Source organism: Papaver somniferum, unplaced genomic scaffold, assembly GCF_003573695.1.
Source record: "Papaver somniferum cultivar HN1 unplaced genomic scaffold, ASM357369v1 unplaced-scaffold_24, whole genome shotgun sequence".
NCBI classification, from domain to species: Eukaryota; Viridiplantae; Streptophyta; class Magnoliopsida; order Ranunculales; family Papaveraceae; genus Papaver; species Papaver somniferum.
In genome coordinates, this window is record NW_020634374.1 from 3,061,082 (window position 1) to 3,068,905 (window position 7,824).

Below are 7,824 nucleotides of genomic sequence, written 5' to 3' on the forward strand. Positions count from 1 at the left end.
TGAGAAATAATCCCAATATGATCATTAAGAAAGGAGTTGTACATATCATCTGACAGTTTGATCTTTGTGTTATTTTCCTTTCTTTGGTTGTGTTTCATCCCAAAAGAGTAAGAAACAGCTTGTTTAACATATCCGTCAGAAGGATTTCTCTGAGGACTAAATCTAGGACCTCTTGAGATTGGTTCAAGAGGATCAGGATAGAGAGGGATCCATTTTCTAGACTTAGATTTACCAGATTCATTCTTATAAACACAGGGAATGTGTTCATTAGTGGCACAAGAATTTATACCAATGGGATGAACTTGTACCCTGTGATGATTTCTAGAAAGGAGATCATTTTTATAAGATTTCTGGGTTTTTTCGGGTACGAGATTCACTGTAGAAGTCGACATATTATCTACTCCATTGATGGTAGAAAGAAGAAAATTATGAAGATTAGAGATTTGTTTCCTCCTACTAAAACAATGAATAACATAGTGATTCTTTTTCCCACATAATGTACAGGTTCGTGGAGGAGAAGCAATAACTGGCACCTGTTTTAACTTCATAGCCATATGAGAAAATTGTAAGTCATGTAAACCTTTCTTCACAGAACCTTCTTCTGGAGGACATCTCTTCATGTGTTGTGTAATGCATGAGAATTAGTTGGTACATAAGAATTTCTCCGTAAGACAGAGTTTTCCTTTTCTAAGGATATGCACTATTCATGGGCTAGAATAAGAGATGCGCCTAGTTTCTCTTTTTCGACACGAAGTCTGTTTAGATCTGATGAATGCGTCTCTATCAAACGTTTTTCTCTATTTGAGTCTTCTTTGACAATATTCTCAAGACTACTAATCTTTTCACGCTGTAGAGTAGTTTCTTGGAGAAGTTTTTCAATATTGTTAGAGAATGACTCAATGTATGGCGCCCCCTAAGCTAGCAGCTGACTATTCCAATAGATTAACTATAAAATGAGGCACCAACGATCTAAAACATCTATTTAAACATTAAGAAAGAAGTTCTAAACAAAGATTAACCCGAATCTAAACCCTCTCTGAAATAAATACAAGAACTCCTCTCAAGTGTTACATATTTAATAGTGAGTTGATTTACAAATATAATATAAACACAAAATATACATAGAGGAAGCTAACCAACTAACGAAACCAACTCCTCAAAGCTTTCATCGCCACGTGCACAACTTGATCTGTCTCTGAAACTGAAAGTGAGAATGGGTGAGCACATCATCCCTAAAAGGGGTGCTCCGTAGAAATAACAACTAACTTTCAAGTAATCATTAAAATGATTTAAAGATAATGCAGGTTTTACTGAAAACCGATAAAACACGGAAAACATATAAAGCATATTAAAATAATAGTAATACTGAAATTATAAAGTTCTACCAACCAATAAACCGGCACACATTCACAACATAAACAGTAGTTGAGCGACGTCTTCCTTCGGAGTAGCAAGGCATGACTGTTGCGGATTCTTCAATGATCATTAAAGCGCCCATGAGGTTTTCGTCCTCAAGTCATAAACGATATGTACCTTACCAGTACCTTATTTTACCCACACTCTACATAGCAAGTATTCAAAGGAAACAAATGGTAACAACATTATATCCGACCGAAGTGCTTACACAGTGCAGAGCCATATACACCGCGTAAATCCAACAATCTTATATAAGATTCTCAACATCACTTTCTCTAAACACCAAAACATAATATAATAGCTTTTGAAAGTAATTTAAAAGAACAGTAAACATCCATGTATGAGACATGCGTTGCCCCCGTACAGAAATAGGGAAAATATAATGGCCAAATTAAAACCAGACCTATATAATATTCATCCCAACGAGGCCTATCTAGGTTTGCAATAAATAGATATAACATTTGGGAGCACACATCTCACACCAATCAAAAGGAAAACTTCTCCTTTTCATGCTAACAACAAATAAAGATTGTAACCACTTTCCAGCCAATGGAAAGAATCACATTTTGGAAAATAAGTAAATACTCCCAAAACACAGATATTAGTTGTTTCTAAATATCCAAGCCCATCCCAAAATGTAAAAGAAAACTAGTTTGTAATACACACATATAATACATGCGTACACATATCATATAGTAGCAAAGACATGCATGCATTTCATAAAAGATAGATTTTTAAAACAATAATGAATACAAGAGAGTTCGTTATCGATTCTCACCTCTTTTAATGACAAGCCTCACCTACCTCGAGATGTTCATTCCACTGGATAATCCTTTGAGTCGATCGTTGTTAATAACGACTAACTGTTAATCACAGAAGCACTCTAAGAATTAGCCGAAAGGCTCATACAAGGCTCAAATCATAATCTCATGCAATTCTCTAATTATAGGTTAAGTGAACTATCTAATGGTTCTAAGCCCACTAATGGTTCAAGATCTTTCATTCTCTATCTTTAGCATAACAAAGGTTTACTAATTTCATAGATCCATTTGGTAAGCCTAAAGAGTATCTACAACTTTGTAAAATAATAGTAATACTGAAATTATAAAGTTCTACCAACCAATAAACCGGCACACATTCACCACATAAATAGTAGTTGAGCGACGTCTTCCTTCGGAGTAGCAAGACATGACTGTTGTGGATTCTTAAATGATCATTAAAGCGCCCATGAGGTTTCCGTCCTCAAGTCATAAACGATGTGTACCTTACCAGTACCTTATTCTACGCGCACTCTACATAGCAATTATTCAAAGGAAACAAATGGTAACAACATTATATCCGACCGAAGTGCTTACACAGTGCAGAACCATATACACCGCGTAAATCCAACAATCTTATATAAGATTCTCAACATCAGTTTCTCTAAACACCAAAACATAATATAATAGCTTTTGAAAGTAATTTAAAAGAATAGTAAACATCCATGTATGAGACATGCGTTGCCCCCGTAAAGAAATATGGAAATATAATGGCCAAATTAAAACCAGACCTATATAATATTCAGCCCAACGAGGCCTATCTAGGTTTGAAATAAAAAAGATATAACATTTGGGAGCACACATCTCACACCAATCAAAAGGAAAACTTCTCCCTTTCATGCTAACAACAAATAAAGATTGTAACCACTTTCCAGTCAATGGAAAGAATCACATTTTGGAAAATAAGTAAATACTCCCAAAACACAGATATTAGTTGTTTCTAAAGATCCAAGCCCATCCCAAAATGTAAAAGAAAACTAGTTTGTAATACACACATATAATACATGCGTACACATATCATGCATTTCATAAAAGATAGATTTTTAAAACAATAATGAATACAAGAGAGTTCGTTATCGATTCCCACCTCTTTTGATGACAAGCCTCGCCTACCTCGAGATGTTCAATCCACTGGATAATCCTTTGAGTCGATCGTTGTTAATAACGAATAACTGTTAATCACAGAAGCACTCTAAGAATTAGCCAAAAGGCTCATACAAGGCTCAAATAATAATCTCATATAATTCTCTAATTATAGGTTAAGTAAACTATCTAATGGTTCTAAGCCCACTAATGGTTCTAGATCTTTCATTCTCTATCTTTAGCATAACAAAGGTTTACTAATTCCATAGATCCATTTGGTAAGCCTAAAGAGTATCTACAACTTTGTAGAAGGAACCAAAGGTTAACTCGGACCACAAGGTCCAAAATATCAAACTAAGAATACATTGCACTAAGCCCAAGTCCACTAAACTCGGCCCAATACAGAAGGCCCAATCCACTCAGGTCAACTAACAGTCTCTAACAGTTAAAGAGGTCAACTAACAGTCAACGTCTAAGTTCAGAGTCAAAGGTAAAATCTCGGTCAGCAGTCAAAGTCAAGGTTTAGTCAACGAGTTAAACCAGTTGAATCACTGAGTCAAGAAGGTCGACTTAGTCAGAAATGTAAGTTAAATAAAAAAGTTACATCTGACTGAAAAGAAAAGATGCTCAAAGCTAGGAACAATCAGTTACGAACACTATTCTAACTACATACATTTCTAAAAGCTACATCTAACATCCATCCTCATTTCTAACAAGCTTTCAATGATAACATCATTAACTTCATTTGTTCTTAACAGATTCATACATCTTTATTTCCAAATGAACTCCTCTCAAGTGTTACATAATTAATAGTGAGTTGATTTACAAATACAATATAAACACAAAATATACATAGCGGAAGCTAACCAACTCCTCAAAGCTTTCATCGCCACGTGCATAACTTGATCTGTCTCTGAAACTAAAAGTGGGAATGGGTGAGCACGTCATCCCTAAAAGGGGTTCCCCGTAGAAATAACAACTAACTTTCAAGTAATCATTAAAATGATTTAAAGATAATGCAGGTTTTACTGAAAACCGATAAAACACGGAAAACATATAAAGCATATTAAAATAATAGTAATACTGAAATTATAAAGTTCTACCAACCAATAAACCGGCACACATTCACAACATAAACAGTAGTTGAGCGACGTTTTCCTTCGGAGTAGCAAGGCATGACTGTTGCGGATTCTTCAATGATCATTAAAGCGCCCATGAGGTTTTCGTCCTCAAGTCATAAACGATATGTACCTTATCAGTACCTTATTTTACCCGCACTCTACATAGCAAGTATTCAAAGGAAACAAATGGTAACAACATTATATCCGACCGAAAACACAGTGCAGAGCCATATACACCGCGTAAATCCAACAATCTTATATAAGATTCTCAACATCACTTTCTCTAAACACCAAAACATAATATAATAGCTTTTGAAAGTAATTTAAAAGAACAGTAAACATCCATGTATGAGACATGCGTTGCCCCCGTACAGAAATAGGGAAAATATAATGGCCAAATTAAAACCAGACCTATATAATATTCATCCCAACGAGGCCTATCTAGGTTTGCAATAAATAGATATAACATTTGGGAGCACACATCTCACACCAATCAAAAGGAAAACTTCTCCTTTTCATGCTAACAACAAATAAAGATTGTAACCACTTTCCAGCCAATGGAAAGAATCACATTTTGGAAAATAAGTAAATACTCCCAAAACACAGATATTAGTTGTTTCTAAAGATCCAAGCCCATCCCAAAATGTAAAAGAAAACTAGTTTGTAATACACACATATAATACATGCGTACACATATCATATAGTAGCAAAGACATGCATGCATTTCATAAAAGATAGATTTTTAAAACAATAATGAATACAAGAGAGTTCGTTATCGATTCTCACCTCTTTTAATGACAAGCCTCACCTACCTCGAGATGTTCAATCCACTGGATAATCCTTTGAGTCGATTGTTGTTAATAACGACTAACTGTTAATCACAGAAGCACTCTAAGAATTAGCCGAAAGGCTCATACAAGGCTCAAATCATAATCTCATGCAATTCTCTAATTATAGGTTAAGTGAACTATCTAATGGTTCTAAGCCCACTAATGGTTCAAGATCTTTCATTCTCTATCTTTAGCATAACAAAGGTTTACTAATTTCATAGATCCATTTGGTAAGCCTAAAGAGTATCTACAACTTTGTAGAAGGAACCAAAGGTTAATTCGGACCACGAGGTCCAAAACATCAAACTAAGAATACATTGCACTAAGCCCAAGTCCACTAAACTCGGCCCAATACAGAAGGCCCAATCCACTCAGGTCAACTAACAGTCTCTAACAATTAAAGAGGTCAACTAACAGTCAACATCTAAGTCCAGAGTCAAAGGTCAAATCTCGGTCAGCGGGTCAAGGTAAAAGTCAAGTTTTAGTCAACGAGTTAAACCAGTTGAATCACTGAGTCAAGTAGGTCGATTCAGTCAGAAATCTAAGTTAAATAAAACAGTTACATCTGACTGAAAAGAAAAGATGCTCAAAGCTAAAAACAATCAGTTACGAACACTATTCTAACTACAGTTCTAAAAGCTACATCTAACATCCATCCTCATTTCTAACAAGCTTTCAACAATAACATCATTAACTTCATTTGTTCTTAACAGATTCATACATCTCTATTTCCAAATTCATTTCCTTTCACCTTGCAATTCCCAGCACTGGCTATAATAACGCCAGGCTTCACTTGAAAAGTTCATTCAATAAGAATATCCCTACTTTGATTCTTATAATTCATACAACCAGACCCATTTGTATCTTGAACTCAAAACTCAAGTCTTCATGGTAATACCATTGCAACCATTCTCAGAACACCAACAATCTCAACTGCCAATACTCCCTTACATATCCATTCCACAGTACAACCTCTTCAACACCATTACAATCGTCAATTCCACTTGTATCACATTCATCTACAACTTATTCTCATTGTCAGTTGAGAACAAAATCACTCAATTGCAGATTCACATAAACTTTACTTATCTCAGTTTCACCACCATTTCATTCCCATGTCCATTTCATTAACACAACTTTAACTGCTTAGATCAAAATCAATCTTCATTAACATCTTCACCACAAAACCCATTCTAAGAGAAAACTTCATATAATTCTACCAGTTACCCTGTAACCATTTCTGCCACTTCACTTGCACAGTTCATACATATAGTTCATATCAATCAACTTCGACTCATTCAACACACACAATGTCTAATACCCACACACTCAAACTATATTTGTTGCAACCTTTCACCACCAGCTCCATTAGCTTCAACAACAACAACACCATAACCAACTTATCTGGCTAGCCAATATCCAGTTCATCTCATATTCTAATCACAAGACTCTAATTCCAAAACACCAACAACAATCCCAATTCACCAATTCTACCAACACAGTTGGTTCTATCATCAACCATGAGTTGCTACAACTCCATTCTGATCAACACCTGACATTGTATCTAAACCATCTTCCCTGCCTTTGATGTACACACAGATCTTCATCTTCTCCTTGCTAAACATCAGCATAAAAACTCCAATTTTCTTCTCCACAGACCCAAATCCATACCAACTAACCCTAAACAGGATGATCCCTAATTTCCAATTCAACTTTCTAGAAACTGAAATTAAACTTAATACATCTATCTAACTTCAATTAAGAATAAACCCATAAAATATAACATCAAACCAAACTCAATTTCATAAAGAAATCAAAACAGAAACCCTAATTAAATCACTGATTTACCTTTTTCTTTCGATTCCACAATTGAACAGCTTTATGACATCAATTCAACAACAACCCCTCTTCTCTTCATCCATTATTAACACTATATCTTCGCCGGTTCTACACAAACCCTACTTCAGAAAACCTAACTTCTAATTCTCTTTAGCAGCATCAAATTCTTCTTCATACAAAGCTAAACTAACTTCATCACTGACAGTCTACCGTGTTACTAAGCTTACTCACACAAGATTCAAACCAGTTCTTCTGAATTGGGATCGATAGAGAAAAAGATGAAGAATAACATAAAAAAGAAGAGAGAAGAAGATAAGAGAAAAGTGATTTCTCTCGACACGTTTTAGTGAAGATAAGGCCAACGAAAATGATAAAGGCACCAACCAAAATGATATGGGCAGCCAGGTCGGCCTAAGATATTTTACCCTTGCACTAATTCAAAGATATCTTCTTCGTCCGGTATCTGAATGACACGTTCGAGTACTCCAATACGCATAACTTTTCGAGACCTATCCAGTGATACTAGTTTCGTATCTATATCGTTGTTAGATTAATTTCTATTAATTATGTTCGTCACTTAATCGAGTCATCATCGGTTAAATCGTCTCTTGACTATTGCTAGACCAGTCAAATAGCGTTGACGAACTTGAGGGTCTTTACAAGAGACTTTTCAAATTCATCAATAAGCTGAGAATGATCATGAAAATCAATGTCCTC

The 7,824-nt window shown here is 35.2% G+C and overlaps 1 long non-coding RNA gene across 1 annotated transcript; it reads right to left on the bottom strand.

The window, feature by feature from the left end:
• Positions 1–4,035: 4,035 nt before the first annotated feature.
• Positions 4,036–7,413, bottom strand: LOC113341024. The gene is made up of 4 exons (XR_003355719.1): positions 7,117–7,413; positions 5,225–5,309; positions 4,425–4,596; positions 4,036–4,236 (listed from the first exon to the last, which is right to left on the bottom strand). It is a non-coding gene; the product is annotated as an uncharacterized LOC113341024 (long non-coding RNA).
• Between the last annotated feature and the right edge of the window lie 411 nt (positions 7,414–7,824).